This window comes from Tamandua tetradactyla, chromosome 4 (genome assembly GCF_023851605.1).
Source record: "Tamandua tetradactyla isolate mTamTet1 chromosome 4, mTamTet1.pri, whole genome shotgun sequence".
Taxonomy (NCBI): Eukaryota; Metazoa; Chordata; class Mammalia; order Pilosa; family Myrmecophagidae; genus Tamandua; species Tamandua tetradactyla.
The window spans coordinates 190,072,312-190,091,849 of NC_135330.1; the positions used below are offsets into that span (position 1 = coordinate 190,072,312).

The window sequence follows — 19,538 nt, forward strand, 5'->3', positions numbered from 1 at the left end:
GAACATCAGATAGTTCCATCTGCCTACCCCATATTAGTGACAGACCCTTTCAGCATCAAGAATTCAGAATTGCCATAGCCCAAACTATGGAAAGATCAAAGGTGATGGTGTAGTTACACAGAGAAGATAGAGCTTAAATGATTATGAATGTTGAAATCATTAAATTGATATCTCTTTTAGTCTCTAGTATTTTAGAGCAGCTAGAAGTAAAAACCTAAAACTGAGATTTTAACCCGTGTCAAACTCTGAAATATGTTCTATAACTAACTGTGGTGCTGTGCTTTGAAATTTATAGCTTTTTTTGTATATGTGCTATTTTTCATTAAAAAAAAGGAAAAAAGTCAATCGTGATGATTAAAAAAAATATTTAAGCCCTCTAGTCTCCTGTATTCTGGAGCAGCTAGAAGGAAAAATATGAGAGGATCATATGGTAGGCCATGACAAACTCTGGTATCTGTCCTGCAACTACTTGTTGAAGAGTGCTTTGAAAACAATTGCTTTTTTACTTCTTTGCTTTGTATATGTGTTATATTATACAATAAAAAAAGTTAAAAAAAAAATAAAAAAGAGGAGGGCACACTTCTCTATGTTATTTATGAGCCAGCATTACTCTGATTCAAAACCAGAGAAAGACATCACAGGAAAAGTAAACTACAGGCTAATATCCCTCATGAACATAAATGCTAAAATCCTAAAGAATAAATTAGCAAATCAAATCCAGCAACATATAAAAGAATAATGCATCATGCTCAAATGGGGTTTGTCCAAAGAATGTAATGCAAGATTGGTTTAATATGATAAATTAATTAATCAAACTCACTAAAAACCATATAATCATCTCAACTTCAACACCCATTCATGATAAAATTCTCAGCAAACTCAGAGAAGAAATTTGCTCAACCTGAAAAAGGGCATCTATTAAACACTTACAGCTAACACCATAATTAATGGTGAAGGATTGATTGCTTTCTACCTTAAAACAGGAAAAACATAAAGATATTCACCCTTAGAACTTTTATTTAACATTGTACTGGAAAGCTTGACAGCACAGTAAGGCAATTAAAAATGAAAAGCATAGGGTTTGGAAAGGAAGTGGTAAAACTGTCTTTGTTTACAATCAGCATGATCATTCGTGGGGAAAAAACCTAAGAGAATATACAGAAAGCTACTTGAACTAATAAATGAATTTAGTAAGATAACAGGATAAAAATAATCAATTGTATTTCTATGTAGTAGCAACAAACAATTGAAAATGATTTAGAAAAACAAGTGCATTTACAACAGCATCAAAAACAACCCTTAAGAGGTTGCAGCCAAACGTCCTCGCTCACTGCTACACCAGGGATTGGAAAACTACACTAGGCAGAGAACTCGCATCAAGATCAGGACTGAAATACATTAATGTGGGTGCTTTAGCTAAAAGAAGTCTGATCACTGGAAATCATGGAGTCTGGTAAGATGGCTTCTCCCAAGAGCATCCCAAAAGATGCCCAGATGATGGCACAAATCCTGAACAATATAGGGATTACAGAATATGTGCCAAGAGTTATAAATTAGATATTGGAGTTTGCCTTCCAATACGTGACTGTCGGATGTTAGAGTTTGCCTTCCAATATGGGAGCACAATTCTAGATGATGCAAAAAGTTATTCAAGCCATGTTAAGAAAGCTACTGTTGATGCAGATGATGTGCACTTGGCATTCTAGTGTCATGCTGACCAATCTTTTACCTCTCCTCCCTGAAAGATTTTTTTGTTAGATATTGCAAGGCAAAGAAATCAAAACCCGCTGCCATTCATCAAGCCACATTCAGGTCCTAGGTTGCCACCTGATAGTTAGTGCTTTAACTGCTCCAAACTATAAACTTAAGTCTTTACAAAAAAAAAGGCATCTACTTCTGTAGGAAGAATAACAGTTCCCCAGTTAAGGGTGGGTTCAGTTACTAGAAGACCTAGTACTCCCACACCAGACACACCAACTCCACAAACCATTTTCAACTAATGTAGGGGCTCCAATGTCCCTCACAGGAAGAGGTTTACAGGGCATTTGTCCACTTCACAGTTCCCAGCTGTAAAAGCATCCATTCCTGCCAACATCAGTGGTTCAGAATGTTCTGATTAATCCATCATTAACTGGGTCCAAAAACATTCTTAGTACCACTAACATGTTCTCATCACAAAATACTGCCAGTGAATCATCAACTGCATTGCAAAGAAAACATGATGACGATGATGATGAGTATAATTTGTAATCCAGCCTCAACGCACGTAACATGTATACTTGTTACCTAAATTAAACAAGCATGCTAGATCTTTTGAAAAACTCTCAAGAGAGGCTGGCTAGGTAACCATGGGGATACAAGAGTCCAAGATCTGCAAGGCAGGCCACAAGCTGGCAGCTCCAATGAAGGTCCTCATAGTAACAGGCCAGTGCTTGCTGGACCAGACAACTGGGCACCATCACCTGGCCAAGTTGACACATGAAACTGACCATGACAGTCCACCCCTTGTCAACTTGGCAGCTATACACATTACCTTAAACCATACTTAATCTCTAAATAGAAAACAATAACAGACACATTTTCTCCTCACCTAACAATACTCAACTGTCCTGCGCACAACTGGAAATGCATTAAATATCTCTGAAGTAGGGTGCAAGACCTTGGTGAATATTCACTCTTAAACTTATCTTACAAATTAAACACTATAACATGAACAAAAACAGTTTTGTCACATATGAGAAAGGGAATAAAATAAAGAGGAAAACAAAGGTATTTGATTTATATATAAATACATACATACTAAATCCAAAGCAAGTAAGAAATATTCATACCATTACAGTCCTCATTTCTGTAACTGATCATGTGGTCATAGTTCACATTTCTCACTACCTTCTTCCACTACCGATTCCATGTGCCCTTTCCCTCAGCAAGCACTTCAGCTGGCCATGGTTCTTTGCCTGGTTGGGTGACCCAAACCTTCATTTGTGAAGTTTGAGAGCCATTGGTAGTCCTGTTTGGATTGGATTTTTGCAGTTTTCCATTGATTTTAATCACAGGGCATGGGAGTACTAAGAGACGCTCTAGGGGATCGCCTATATTCCAGGAAAACTCTCCTTTACCTCCATTGTATAGCTGCAGTCCTATTTTCCCCTGATAGTCAGGGTCAATTACCTCAGCCAGTAAAGTAATCCCCTTCTTGGATTGTTGATCCAGGGGCCTAAGTAGCCCAAAGTGACCAGGTGGCAGCCTTAGATTCTGATTCAATGGAATCATTATTGTTTCTCCTGGTGGAAGCAGTCCCCCTTCTGGAACTAAAACCTATAGACCAGCCATCTCAAGGTCACAGGAACAGGAAGCAAAAATTTTCCTAGTGGATCACCAGGGGTAATAGTGAGTGCTGTCACTCTCATTTCCACCCCATGGTTCCTAGACCCATGAATCCTGACTATGGAAGAAACCACACCATGGAGTGGATGCTGATTCAGAGTACACACAGCCTCCTGGAGAATATCACTCTAGCCCTGCAAGGTATTGCCACCTAGTTGGCACTGTAATTGAGTCTTCAAAAAGCCATTCCACCGTTCTATCAATCCAGCTGCCTCCAGATGATGGGGGAACATAGTAAGACCAGAGAATTACATGAGTATGTGCCCATTCCTATACGTCATTCGCTGTGAAGTGAGTTCCTGGATCAGAAGCAATGCTGTGTGGGATACCATGACAATGGATAAAGCATTCTGAAAGTCCACGGATGGTAGTTTTTGACAGAAGCACTGCATGCAGGGGAAGCAAACCCATATCCAGAGTATGTGTCTATTTCAGTTAGAACAACAAGACTCCTAAACATAAGAAAAGATGGCCAACCTCTCTCATAATAAAAGAAACACAAATTAAAACACCCCTGGGATACCAGTACATACTTATCAGGTAGGAAAACTCAAATATACTATAAGATATTCTTCATGAGACTATGGAAAAACAGGATCTACGAAGCTGTTCCTGGGAGCATAATAAATTCATACCAACTCTCGAAAAAGGGCTATTTGCCAACATCTATTAAAATTTCAGATACATTTACTCTATGGTAGAACAACTGTATGTATGAAGACATATTTGCAAAGGTGCAAAATAATGTCTCTTCAAGTTTCCTATCTCAGTTTTGTTTATAATAGCAAAAAAAAAATTAAAAACTAAAACAAACAAAAAGTGGAAGAAATCCAAATATTCAACAATAGAGAACTGGTTAAATAAATCACGCTACATTGATACAATGTAATGTTCTACAGCTTAAACAAACAAAAAGATTATTTTCTCTGTGTGCTGATACATCATAATGTTAATTGAAAAAAGGTTTCGAAACATGTATAGAGTATGCTATTATTTGCATAAACAAAAAGGGAGAGGAAATGTAGAATTTATCATTTGCACTTACTTGTATATAAACAAAGATGCTCTGAAAGAATAGGCAAGAACTAGTGACATCGTTATCTGAGGGACAAAGGGGAGGGGTGGTGACAGTGGGGTGGATAAGAGACGAGGTGAGAGGGAGGGTTGTTATCATTTACCTTTTTATAATTTGGGGGATTTTAAATTCACTGCAAAAAAAGTAAATATATGACTATTGAATATATGAATATATGAATATATGAATCTTAAAAGCAAAAACCCAGAATGAAGAATATTCGTATATTACCTAAGAAATACTCCTTAATTTAGAATGGGTTGCTTGCATGCACTGTCACCCTCGATGTAAGCTGAACATTTCCTATCCTCGTTCAGGGAGACGGGAGCATCAGGGAATGAGGACTTGCTACCTGTGTTTTCCAGCTGGGTTAATGGGATGTGATGAGACATATTTATTGTTTAGCTCCTAACCACATTGACAAGACTGACCGATGAGAACTGCCCTAAGTGATTCCCTTTTTATTCACTGTGAGTTTCCACATATGCTGATTGCCATTACCCTCAAGAGCAATATTTTATGCTTCTCTATCTGGACAGGTTAATAAATACCACTGTAGCACTGACAACCCCACAACGCAACCCCACTGCTGGCAGAGCAGAGAAGCTTTTCTCTGTTCATTCTTTTCTTTCCTTATTAGTGCATGCAGCTACCTTAAGTTTTATCTGGAAGCACATCTCAGGCTAACTCTCCAGCAGATGGGCACTCAAATCTAAATCTAGTTAAAATCATGAATTGAAAAGGAAGCTCCAGAAAAAGGAAGAGGAATGGCAAGGGCAGGAACTCCCCAATGGCTACAACACACATTTCAATTTATTGTCCCTTTCATGTTGGTAACTGAGGTCTCAGATTGAACAATATGCTGATATAGAATCAGGGGCATATGGGAAGGAATAAAGCCCTTTGATCTACTCAGCTCTTATTCCTACAGGACAAAATTTTTCCACACAAATCAATTTGTGTGCCAGTGGCAATCAAGGTTTTCTATAAAACATAATACAATAGATCAGTTGCCCAGGGGACATGACCTCAATGTTTGGTCTAGACTTGTTTCAAATGTCTTTATGTCGATGGACATGGGATTATAATCTTCAAGACTTCTTGGAAATCTGACAATGAAGTTACAAATTAAATAACCATTCTTCAATAAGCCCAGAATTTTGGCAAGTTCATCCCAATTGTATTCCATCCAAGGAGATATTCCACGGGCAGCATCTGCAAGGAATAAAAGCTCCTCTATAATTTCAGCTTTGTGCCCTGCTTTCCTATTCATCTACACGCAGAAACAGTTTTACGGTGCTGCTTTTCTTTGAAAGAAAAGAGTATTTTGCAATTGTTAATGAGGCAGAGAATTCACACGTTTTTAAGTAATCACACCCTTTTTAGCACTTGCTTTGTATAAGCCTACATTCTTGAGGTGATGGATGTGTCCCTAAAAAGCTGAGCATCAATTTAGTTTTTAAATCTTTATTTGAATTTTGCATTGGTGAGACCACTACAAGAAGTCCTATAATAAATTATTTGTAATATGAACTAGACTATCTAGATTGATCTACCTTGTAGGACTGGACCTTTATAAAAGGAATTATTTCAGATTGTCAATTATTTGGATTTACTCAGATATGTAGCTATATTAAGTGCCAAGGTGACAGTATTTTACTTATGATTTAAAAACCCATACTTAACATAATGATCAAGAAAATACATAATAGGTTATATAATATATACTAATATATAATAAAATATAATTGATATATATATAAATAGAATGCATAAAACATATAAAGAACCTTGTTCCTTTATTTTCCCCTAGATACTATACTTTAAATTTGAACTCTGAAAAGTATCTTTAAAAAACCATTAATTTTACTAGTACCTTCCTCTATCTCTTCTGAACAATGATTGTCAAATCTTGCAATGTACTTCAAATATGAAAATTACTTTTTCACCAGAAATACTTAGAAATTTATTGCGTTCTTGTATATATTTCAAAATGTTTTTAAAAAATGTAAAAATGTTAAATAAAAATAAAGGCATCCTATTTCTTTTTCTAAATCGATGCAAATGTACTAAGAAATGATGATCATACATCTATGTGATGATATTAAGAACTACTGATTGCATATGTAGAATGGAATTTCTAAATGTTGTTAATTTTTTTTAATTAATAAAAAAAGCACAGATTACCCTTATAAACATAAAAATCAATAAAGATATTTTCACAATCAAAATAAATAAATAAATAAAGGCATCCAGAGAAAGATACTGACTTTGAAGAAAGGCCAACCGTATCTGGAACTCCTCTGTGAGCTAAGAAGGCATGTAGCTGGCATCTGCTGGTCCTTGCTCCCAATTCATTGCTTTCAACTCCTGATTCCAGTGGCTTTCTCTCTAAGCATCTGTGAATCCTCACTTAGCTTCTCCAGAGCAAACTGTGAATTTCATCTCTTAGCTTAGCATCTCCAAACTTCTGGATCCTCTCCAAAATGTCCCTCTCTTAAAGGAAATATTTTTCCTAAAAGAAAGTATTTACACCAAAATACTTGTGGTATTATAATAAATGCATAAATAAGCAAAGACTCTTAAAGAACCCCAGTAAGTGGATTAAGATGCACCTTGAATGGGTGGGGTCACATCTCCATGGAAACAATCTAATCAGAAGGTTGCTCCACAAAGACCTGCACCCACGACTGGATTAGAAGAACATAGCTTTTTCTGGGGTACATAACAGTTTCAAACCAGCACACATGTGAAGGATCAATTAATTCCAACAGAGAGCTCTTGGGTTTACAAATGAAATGGCATTTAAGCTGAGCCTTTGAGTGGAATAGGATTTTGATAGCCAGTGAAGAGGACTATGGGCGATCCAGATAAAAAGAACTTGGCCCAAGGGAGAGGAAAGGCAGCTAACTCTCTACCACATCTTATGGCCCCTCCCTTCCTGGAGTGGTCTCTGGGAAGTGGCCACCCTTCCCAGCTCCTTCTGCACCTAGACACGGTCATGTCATTAGTGCTCACCTGTGGAAAGTTGAAGTGGTATGTGTCCTTCAACGCAAGGAAGTTAAGAAATAGATATGCTCTCCATTCTCTCTGACTCAATCTCTTGGATTCAGTACCTTCCAATCACTTAAAAGAGGGAGGGCCTCAGACAGAAGCAGCCTGGGATATTTCCCCAGGAAGAAAGCTACCAACCCCTAGGGATACGGTTACATGAAACCAGGGACAAGGCTGCACACCTCCAGGAACTGTACGCGGAAACAGAAGTGGGGCCGAGGCTCTGATGTTTCAGGAAGTAGATTTTTATTCATCTATAGCCATACAGCTCACCTGAGTAGCCTCTGAAAGTCTGAGCCCCAAACAAAAGGTTAACATCAGTTTTTGCAGACAGGATGACACGTTATAGACAAGGTAAACGACTGGCTGGTTTAAATTGGGAATAGCGTGAAGCTGTGCTTACAGAAGCTTACGGAAGGGGTTTCTTTACACAGATTTGTCATATCTTGCCCACATGGAGTTTACCTGTTCTTGGGGAAAGCATCCTGTTTACGAGTAGTTATGACTGCTCAGAGGAATTTGGGGAATTTTTAAAGAGGAGGTAGTTTAAATGTACAAAGAGGGGTGAGGGCCCACTTGCTGCAAGGGGCCTGCTTGCTACATTTACCCCCTTTGATGCTTACCCTGACTTAGAAGCGGTTATAGCATGATATACATTTCATTCTTTTCTTGTTCAGGTGTTGGTATGTCTGATTTGAACTAAGTGTGGGAAACAAGGTAGCCATGCAGGGTTTAGGCCCCTACAAAATTGGTTGTGTGTGTGAGGGTCTGTGCCCCACCTCTGTTAACCCAAGTTCTCCTGATGGCCCCTTTGCGACTGTGCCTGTCTTAGGTTGTTCCTCCCCTGAGGAATCTTACCCAGCTTTGGCTAACCAGCCACCCTCCGGGGCCAAGCAGGGTGATGTGAGGTGTGCAAGTGAGGGAGGGGCAACGTCCCCTGAAGGGGTCCAACCTGTTTCCTCCACAGCCTATGCCCCCTGGCCTCCATGTCCAGCACCTGCCTTGGGATTTCTTTCCTGCTGGCAGGACCCTGGCTTTGGTTATATCTTTCGGGGAACTCAGTTTTCTTTTTTTTCCTTCAGTGAGGGTCCAGCTCATAGCTTTGGGCAAGAGACAAACTGCATGACACCAGCTCCCAGGAGGCCTCCACCTCAGCACAGCCAAGAGCACCTCCTGACCTCGAATGCACTGCGCTACCAGGACTGTACCGGGGAACGTGTCGGCTTCGGTGGGGACTAAAACTGTACATGTGCTGAAGGCCAGGTGGACTTGGGAACTGTTTCCCTGTCTAGGGGTTATGGTGATAGCCTTACCGCCCTAGAGTACTAAAAACAGAACTACTAAACCTGGCAAGGTAGGATTATAGCACACTGGGGGACCTTCCTTTAGGGTGCATACAGAATAATGCAGGTCTGAGAACTGTCCTGGCATGAATACCGGTTATAGTTTTTACCTCTTTTCCAATATAGGTGGTCTTGAGGCATGCCTGGCATGCATAATTCCCCTTGGAAGGGCTTGTGGCCATGCCAAGCAGTAACAGAGGAGTGAGGCACACGGTGCTGGCTATGGCGAACGCCACCACATGAACATACAATTAGCCTCAGAGAAGGGATGGAGATGCACACTCTGGGCAGTGGCTAGGAAGAGGGAAGTTATGTGGATAAGAGGGATTCCACTAAATTAGAGTAAAGTTGGTTTCGGGAAGAACTCCTGGCGACCTATTTCCAGGAGGGCTGAAACTGCTAAATGAAAGACAAATGCAAACAGCCAGAAAAGACAGTTAGTCCACAGACCCGGCAAGCCTGGATGTCCATGCATCGATTCCTTAATTTTCGGCCATGCGTGATCAGCAGGGCTCGGAGGTCTCCTCGGGCTTCAGCCGTGCGTGGACTAGCCGTTTCCAGTGCACTAGAGGAGGGCACGACAGTCACTGAGGCCTCAGTTGCGGGCTGGTCAGCTGATCTCGGCTGTGATGGAGAGGGGTGCAGGGGCTTCTGGAGAATGATGCGCGTCAGGTGTACAAAATCAGGGGTGCACTCCCAGAGGTCATCTGTGGTGGCCCTCTTGACCCGAGAGTGGTGAATTCATGGGATGATTTCCATGACTGGCAGCTGCTGGGGTTACTAAAACAACACAGTAAGGGCCTCTCCATTGAGGCTGGAAGGAGCCTTATTTTTTTTTTCTCCAGTCTTTCATCCACACCACATCCCCTGGCTCAACCTCATGTAAGGGAGGGTAGATGCTGAAGAGTTTGGGTACTGCTTTCAACACCTCCCCTTTCAGTTCACCTAAAACTTTTCCTAACTTTGACCATAATTTTCTTTTTCACAAACCTTCGGCAACTTACTACATTTGTTCAGGCTTTGTCTTACATTTTTCTCATTTTCTAACAGCCATTTATTTTATCTTAGGACAAAACTATTTTTTTTTCCGTTTAGTAAAAACACATCCTTTATATCCTTCATATTTAAGTCATTACCTCAATCAAACATTTCACCACATACAATTACTATTAAAATCGAATTTGTCAGAATAATGTTAAATACTTGAAATGCTTCATCAATGCATATTTGAAATATCAATATACAATCTTTTTTATAAGAATCAATGGCACATATCAAGACTTTTTTTCAAAAAACTATAAGGATAAAACATTCAAGCAAGGAGTTTCTCAATATTAAACAGCTTTCCCAATTTAAAAATATGAAATAAAAAACCAAAGGGGAGCCAAGCCACAAATTTGGAGTCGAAGATAATGGGATTTGGCCTAATCCCTTTGTCTGGAAGGAAGGGACTAAATGAGGGTACAGAGGTGCCAAGGGAGCTGGACACAGGTCTTTTGCCTTGCCAGGATTAGGAGCACTATTCACTTCACAATTATAACTTGAAATGCTTTTTATTTTTTAATTTTTTTAAATACATTTTTAATACATTTTATCTCATTATTTGACAAAACATTAATACTTTTTTGGTTGACCCCAGCTCCCTGCAGGGCTTGGTACATGTCTCTGTGGGAAATCTTGTTACTGGTATTGGGGAACCATTTCCCACTATATTTTTGGCCTTTCCTTTCCCTGTAATTCCAGTCTCCCAGCTCTGCCATTTTATTTAAGACACTGTTAAGTGGACTGCCTGTTTTTCCTAATAATAAAGTTATCAAGTGTTTATACGCTGGAGGTGCTGTCTTAACAATAGCATTTCTCTGTGAAGCATTGACAGGGAGGAGGTGGTATGTGTCGGCCTCTCCTAATACAACTGCTGACTCCATAACTTCCTTTTCAAATTTCTGCATATAGCATCTCACAAAGTGTACCAGGGTCGATCACTTCGTGGCCATATAGTGTCAGCACAGCATTGCTCATTACACCTTTGTACAGCCAATGCCAGCAATATAGAACTTTTTCCAGTCTGCTGACTAAACTCCTGAAAAGCAGTTTGTATAAAGAAATTGGTGCTAATTCCTACAAGTTTGTGTGCAATTAGCATAGTCCAACACCACTCCTCCAGCACTTTTGACCGTCCAGCTAATTAATTAATGGCTTACCAGTTATCTGAGTAAAACACCTAAGAATGTCAGTTATGTTTCGTTCTTTTATAGTGGTTTTCAAAATAACCTGATCACCCGGTTTCTTCTCTTCTTTGCCTTTGTATTGGGCGAGCTCCTGTTTCTGGAGGATATATATATATTTTTTTCTGACAAACTTTCTCATCTAAAATATTTCCGTTGTTTCCATCATCTGCCGCATCCCACACATCAGGGTCCCAGTCAGCAGTGGCAGTGGCTAGCACCATATGCACTTCCACTTGGTTCACTTTACTTCATCTCTTTTTGTATTTATATTGGGCCACATGGGCTGTGGCCCTCTCAGCTACTGACTGATTATTGCAAATTTGATTTTCCAAAACAAAATTTTGATTCTATAGCATGGGCAGTTTTTCCTGTAATTCTGCCAACTCCTTTCCATAATTCATTTTTTTCAGAGATTGCGCAACCTCTTTGTTTACACATTTTTCTATATTCCGTTATCAAAGCCCATCTTCTTCCACACACTCCAGTCATTTCTCTCCCTTTTTTTAAAGGATTGTTTTTTAGACACAGAGCAACCTGAATGGGCTCTCCCTGTTTAACTGTATTTCCCCAATCTTCACAGGTTCACCCCCTAAGTATTTTGCCCATTCCTTCGCAAGTGAAGAGTAAGGCAAATCATTCCATCTGGGGATTTTTTTTTTTTTTTTTACTACAGCAACCTTGGGGACAACATTCAGAGTCTCCTTAATTAAGATCCATAGCAGAGAATAAGATTCTGACGAGGTGCTTTCCCTCTAAGATTTTTCTCTTTTCTTCTCCTAAGTTTCCCCTCTTTCTCTGTCTGCATGCATTTTTTTTAATGATATCTTCATATAATTGTGGCCAAATCCCAATTAGCTTATGTGACCAGGCTCAGTTTGATTCTCTAGGTACTGGCTGGGGACCAAGAGGAGCTTCCTGGGACCTAGATATTTTTATTAAAGTACACCTCCTTCCAGGAGGATAGCCAGTCCTCCCAGCTAGAGTGCACATTTCAACTGTTTTTTACCAAGGGCACAAAATGGCAGCATCAGTTGTACAGAACAGACTCTCTTAATGAGATAAATTTAAAAATCCCTACATAGATGTTCTCCTCTTATTCTGAAACACGAAAATTTTAATTTATAAGACAGAGTAATGATAAGCCATAATACAAAAGATTTCTTTTTATCCTCCCCAAAAGCTTTAATTCACAGTTTCCTAAGTCAGCCAGGGGTCAGCATGACTCCCCAGTCATCAGTAAAAGCTTTCTTAAAGTTAGACATCACGTACTGCAATGGTGTATTACTGACCCCACCCACCCACCCACATCGGTGGTGCCAACGATTAAGGAGAGGGCTTACAGACAACAACAAAGGGTTTCGAACTGTCGCTTTGTTTGATCTGGCCACTCCCCTAGCGAGGACACTGGACACTTTGCTGGTCCAGTATAAACTCCCAGCCAGCCCGCCGCTCAGGGTTGTCCACGCTGAGCCACACGAGAGCCACACGAGAATCACCACAAACTCACAGAATCCGAAGTCACTTGCAGCCTGGCGCATGACTCCTGTGGCCCAGGACTTCCTTTCACTCACAACGTTCACACGCAGGCACTCCAACACCCCCTGCACCGCCCCTTCCAGAACCGAACCTGAAGACTTCCATTTCCCCCGGTCCTCCAACTGGAGACCGGTACTCAGAGAGTCTCCGGGAGCCGATCAGGCTCCCCTTCCACTCAGGCTGCCCCAGCCTTTTACAGGCGGGCTGAAAATGACGCACCCGGGCGCTTACCAGTCAGACGAGCGGTGCTCCCAGGAACTGTTCCGGATCCATCGCCGCTCCGGCAGTGGTGGGCACCCGGCCACCGCGCTCAGGTAGGTTAGGAATCTGAAAGATGGGGAAAAGCCCCGTAGCCGGCACTGGATTCCTGCAGGTCTCTAGTCCAGACGACAATGCTACTGCGGACAAAAGGTGAAAATACCACCAGCCTCTAGATCCTGGACAAGCCCTCACAAGTGTTGTACAACACCAGGGACAAGGCTGTAAGCCTCCAGGAATGTTGTGTGGAAACAGAACAAACCGGGGCTGAGACTCCAAACTTTCAGCAAATGCGTTTTTAATTCATCTATGGCCACAGAGCTCAGTGAGTAGCCTCTGAAAGTCTGAGCCCCCAGAAAAGGTTAACAACAGTTTTTAGACAGAATGACATGTTAAGGACAAGGTAAATGATTGGCTGGTTTAAATCGGGAAGGGTGTGAGGCTGGGTTTACAGAAGCAGATGAGCACTTAGGTGACGGATTTCTTTATAGGAATGTCTTATCTTGCCTACATGCAGTTTTACCCATTCTCGGGGCAAGCATCCTTTTTACACGTAGTTCTGACTGCTCAGAGGAATTTGGGGAATTTTTAAAGGGGAGGTAGTTTAAATGTGCAAGGAGGGGTGAGGGACCCACCTGCGGCAAGGGGTCTATTTGCTACAATACTAGCATTAAACATGCTGCATGAGCAAAAGATAACCTACTGTGGTAGACTTCTGAAATACACTAAGTCTAAAACATAGACTAATAACTAATGTTTATCCTAACAAACTAGGAAACATAGAAATACCATTCAAGTTCAGAGAAAACGGTGGGTAGACTAGCCTGGCTAGGATTCAGGCAGTGAAAGGGGAAGTACAGATAAATACAATTCAGTGAGGCTAAGGGAAGCTATTAAAATGACTTTTGCATAACTGCACTGCAAGATTTAACCTATTTCACAGGGAATCTCTCTGACTCAAGGGCAAAGGCTGAGTGAAAGAAGATTAACATTAGAAGCAGTGAAACCACAAGGTGTCTGCAAACCTGCAGGACTTGAGTTGGCAGTAAGCACCAAGTAATAGCAGGCTGGTGGCTTCCAAGCTTCCAGAAGAGAGGAGGCTCGCAGTTTATCTCAGCAAGAACCAGAGTAACCAAGGATGAGTAAGATGTCAAGAAACTAACCCAACTTGTCTACTGTTCGGCCACAGAACACTCTGTAGGCCTACAGCAGCTCCCCAGTTTCTTTTCTTCCTTTTAGCAGGCCCCAGGGATCCAATCTTCTTTCTGTTCTTCTTAAAACTGTCACCACCCTAACTCTTGAAGTTCTCCTCCTCCTGAATCTAGTTGGACAGTATGCACTGTCTTCTCAGCTTCCTCTTAGGGATCCAAAAGAAAAGCACATTTACTTTAAAGACTTTTCAGCCCGTTACTCATGATAGGAAAATAGACTATGTTAATCTAAATAGCAAGCATGAGGATTTTACAAAGTTTCCCATGTTCCTGCAATATTTATGTTTCTCAGAGAGTGGTTGATAACTGTTAGGCACAGGGTCATTAGAAGTCCACGAGACAGCAAGTTAAAGCTTAAAGGGTTTATTGAGAGAGAGAGAAACAGATTGAGAGCAAAGGGAGAGCAGCAGGTGGGAGCCAGTAAAACCTGCTAGCAAAAGGAAAGGAAAAATGGCTCCAACTCTTTCTGACAGCTTGCGGTTTTAAAGGAAAAAAACGCACCAAGAGGGAAGAGGGGTGATGTGTGGCTACAGGCATCGCAGGGAGATATCAGGCCAGTGCAGCTGACAACCTCATGGTTATCTGGTCTCCAGTGGGTGTGGTGTTGGCAGGTTCATGCACCTCAGGTGCTGTCAGAGGAGCTACTGAAGGAGAGAAACTGAAGGGACCCCCCTGCCACAGAATCCATCCTGTATGCCAAATTTATTTTCTGACAATAAACAACAACCTGACAATAACCAAAGCCCAACTGACTTCATGCTCTCCATTTTTATTCTGGAGAGTAGTGCTGTTAGAAAGAAAGCCATAGCCGAAAGGAATAAACACTCACCCGACTGTGGAGAAGAGCTTATTCATGATCTTGCAAGAAAAGGTGCTCAACCAAGAAAATGATGGCTGGTGTGCCGAGCCACCAAAAGCAGTAGTATTTATTCCCTAAGGCTAGCACGTAGGTCCTTCCTGACTCTCCACTGACTGGGTACTCCAGAGATTACAGCCTATCTGGTAGTCTAACAAATTCAAATTTCCCACCGAAGGTTCCCACTTTTGATTACGCTTTATGCTTCAGTGACCCGACCGTTAAGGATTTGGCGCCAATTCTAGGCTTGTGTCAGTGGCGTTCTGTGCCACCTTCTGTGAAAATTAAACTTAATTTTATTCTTGCAAATCCTCCCTCCTTCTTTTTTGAACTCTTTTAGTTTTCACATTTTAGTCTTTTTTCAAACTTGGTAAGAGCCTTTTCACACTCTTCATCATAGGGATCTTCTGTCTATACTGAATAGGCTTTTACTCGGTTAAGGCAGCCTCAATGCATCTCTGAACCCTCGGGCATGTGGGATAATACAGCACCCTAGTGCTGTGAGCACCCCAGCTATGAGGATTAAAGAAGTTAGCATGGACAGTGCCACCCCTTTTTGTTTCCCAGACCAGTTTTCTAACTATCCCATGAGGGGTTATCAATGCCTGAATTTTACCCCAATTCTTCAGATAAGGTGCTAGGCCTTGTAAAACTTACATGATAGTTCCATCTGGGGCTGTATCATAGGGATAAATGCACACAACTACCCCCGACCATAACACAAATGCCTCCCTTTTCAGCCAGCATCATGTTTAGGGTCATCCTATTCTATCATGATATTCGGCTAGTAGCATCCAACTGCTCCGCTTTTCTATTAACTGCATCCTTGGTGTAACAGATAAATCTTTGATTAATCCAATCCACATTTTTGGTGATGGTGACCTACCAGAATCAAGTAGGTGCAGGATTTGAGTCATCTTTATTCTACCAGACAGAATAAAGATGACTCAAATCCTGCACCTACTTGATTCCTAGCCTTAAACTCATCCAAGATTCCCTGTGGCACCCTTAATACTATCTAAATAAACTCGATCATCAAAGGAATCAAGTATGCTTTTCTTCTTTTTTTTCCCCCCCTCAGATTAGAACTTCCTCCTCCTTTTCAAATGCCAGGGTGAATGTGATGGCCAACTGGACCAGAGCACAAGTTCCCTTCCACGTCTAAGTCCTGGTTGGAGGATGCCCATTCCACAATACCACCAAAGCTCTGCACGGGACATGGCTAAACTGGAGAAATTGCCAGTACTATCCTCAGTCACCTTGAGGCCACGGTTCCAAGGTCCTGGAGTCCTTCTCCCCATCTAGACAGACAGGCAGAGTGTTTTCCTGGACCAAGGCAGGAAGCCGGTATAGCCTTGACTTTTCCACCCCTGACATGAGGGAAGAGAGAAGACAATGCACTACAATTTTCACCAGGAGTAGTATTCTGAAAAAGGAGTACCATGCACTGAACTGCTTTTCCTGTTTCTCCATATCCATCGGAAAGGGCCTGTGCTGGTTTGAAAGGATGTCTCTCCCCTAGAAAAGCCATGTTTTAATCTAAATCCCATTTTGTAAAGGAAAAATAATACCTATTCAATACTGTACGTTTGAAACTATAATCAGATCATCTCCCTGGAGATGTCATTAAATCGAGTGGTTGTTAAGCTGCATTAGGTGACAACATGTCTCCACCCATTTGGGTGGGTATTGATAAGTTTCTGGAGTCCTATAAAAAGAGGAAACATTTTGGAGAAAGGAGATTCAGGAAGAGGAAAGAATGCTGCAGCACCATGAAGCAGGGAGTCCACCAGCCAGCGCTTTGGAGGTGAAGAAGGAAAACGCCTCCCGAGGAGCTTCATTAAACAGGAAGCAAGGAGAAAAAGCTAGCAGATGATGCCGTGCTCACCATGTGCCCTTCCAGCCAAGAAAGAAACCATGACTGTGTTCACCATGTGCCTTCTCACTTGAGAGAGAAACCTTGAACTTCACTGGCCTTCTTGAACCAAGGTACCTTTCCCTGGATGCCTTTGATTGGACATAGCTATAGGTTTGTCTTAACTGGGATATTTTCTCAACCTTAGAACTGTAAATTAGAAACTTACTAAATTCCCCTTTCTAAAAGCCATTCTGTTTCTGGTATATTGAATTCCAGTAGCCAGCAAACTAGAACAGGGCCCGACAAAAGCAGTGGGTTGGCCTGTTGCACAAACATAACTGTTGCTTTTGTCTAGACTCTGGACTCCATATTTAATCTATTCTGCCCAGGCATCTGTATCTCCATACGCTGTCTCTAGTTCTATGGTTTGCTTCAAAATTTCTGCCCTGATCACCCTGACACCTTTGGAACATTTTGTACTGGGGAACTAACCTCCAGCTGGGTCTCCTTTGGCGCTACTGAAGAGTTCATTGGAGAGGGTGTTGGTGTTAGGGAGAGGACTTACATCCCGAACCTCCCTAGAGGGTCTGCCCCCATTCCATATATTCTTTCAACTACTACTGCATCTCTGCTGCCACCCCCTGCTGGATGCTTGTCTGCTTTCTTGATAGTTATCACTACTGGGTTACATTTAAGATTTTTGCAATTTGGTGGGGAGTTTCCTTTATAAAAGGTTATTTTATCCTTTAATGGCCTCTAAGCCTGTGAAATTAGTCTCATGTTCACCATTTACCCTTGAAACTGGGTAGTCCATCATACATCATTCCAGGAGGGGAAAGGAGAGGCTCTTACTGTAGCACCCTCCTACTGGTTCTGGACACAAGTATTTATTTTCCCCACTCAGTTGCCATTGGCTCATTAAATCTTTACAGTCTATCACTTGGCAAGCATCAAATTGTACAGTATGGGACTCTAAACCTTTGGTTACATTTACCACCAAACTGAGAGGGTTCATTGTGTCCAGTTTGAAACACGATAGCTCTTATAATCATTTTTATTTTTAATTTGAGCTTTAAACCCCTCATCTATCTTCCTTGGTAGGGACTCTGCCAGGGTCACAATTCACTAAATTAGATTAAAATACAGAATCCAAACCCCAAATCCAAAAACCCCTTTCACCCTCCTAACTACTGTCTCTTTAATGTAATTTTTAAAGCGTACGAAGTTGGAGCTATTTCCCAGTATTCAGACTGCGTTGTTGGGTACTTATCGTCCAGCTCAGGTACTGGTCCGTTCACTTGGGTGTGGTGAGTCCACCCCTTCTCTGCCATCCAGAAGGCCATCTCAGTTGTCAAAAGAACTTGATAGGGTCCTTCCCAGGCCAGTTGGAGTTTGGACTCTTTCCACAGTTTGAAAAGAGGCCAACTGCTGGGTTGGTATTGATGGACAGCAAATTCAGGAGGTGGGGTCTGGGCCAGCAAGCCAAGGTGCCTGAGGGTTGACAGGGTACAGGACAAAGCCAGTATATAATTATTAAGGAAGAGGTCCTTTGCAAAGTCAGCTACCAGCACGGTCTGTCTTAAGGCAAAATTCTACTCTGGCTCTGGACCTGTAAAATACAGAACAAGTCATCTGCTGCCAACATACAAAGGAGGGATAGTCATAGGACACATATTCCCATTTCCATAGGGAGAAATTGGAAGGAATGGGTCACCAGACCCAAGCAGTTTCGAAAACCTGCAGGGCAAACTCCATTAGATTTCAAAGTCAGAGTCAATTATCTTCAGGGCTTTAGAAATCAGCAGTCCCACTCTTTCCAAGGGCCCATGCAGTGGCCCACCTCTCTCGGAATGCAACCATGGGGGACACTGGAGAGACCACCTTTTTCTCAGCTCTACCCTCTCCAAGGATTGGGGCTGCCATCTCCAGGATACACACTCAATCCCTCTATGCAGTGGCAGCCAGGCTCTCCCCCATCCCCAAGGAGCGTGCTCCACCCTCTCCAAGGCAAAAGGTGGCAGAACTCTTCCACTGCAATGAGGTGGAAGGCCTATCCTCTGCCTCTCGGGCAAACTCACCTTCTCCAAGTACTTGGGTGGGTCTGTTCTCCTGGCCTGAGGTTTCCTGACTTTAGACTTTGGATAGAGAGATAACTTCCATAGATCTGCCTCATTTTACCTTCATATTGTCCTTTTTCTGAGCCCCCCATACCAGACCAGTGGTGGCTCTCTTTTTACAGATTCTGCAACTCTCTCATTGGCTTTCTGTGCAGTCATCTTCGATTGTACCCATCAGCCAGTCCCGTGGGTACTATCGGGTCCCTTCGCAACAAGTTACTACCAGCTGTGAGGGAGCTACCAGAGAATTTGATTTCCTTTGGGATGTGGGTCACAGAAGATCGAGCTACCTCAGTGTCTACCAAAAATATAATTTCTTATGATAGGGGCCCACCTTCAGATTTATCAAAAGCTCCTGGGGAGATTTTGAAACGAGGAGCCTCTGACCTCCCTAATCCTCAAAATTAATTGGGGGTATCACCCTTCTTTCTTTAAAACTCAAGTGCTCCCACAATGTTTCCCATAGTAATAACACCTGCTGAGTCCCATGCCCTACTCCTTTATCCCCTTGGCCCAGACTGTTTTCTCTATCTTGCTTCTGCCTGTCTCCTTCCTGCTTTATCTCTAATCTCTTCTTGACTACGTGGTCGACAGTGTTCAATGTGACTTTAGCTT

The 19,538-nt window shown here is 41.9% G+C and overlaps 1 pseudogene; it reads left to right on the plus strand.

The window, feature by feature from the left end:
- Nucleotides 1–1,443: 1,443 nt before the first annotated feature.
- On the plus strand, nt 1,444–2,250 carry LOC143679603 (transcription initiation factor TFIID subunit 9-like; annotated as a pseudogene).
- The last annotated feature ends 17,288 nt before the right edge of the window (nt 2,251–19,538 follow it).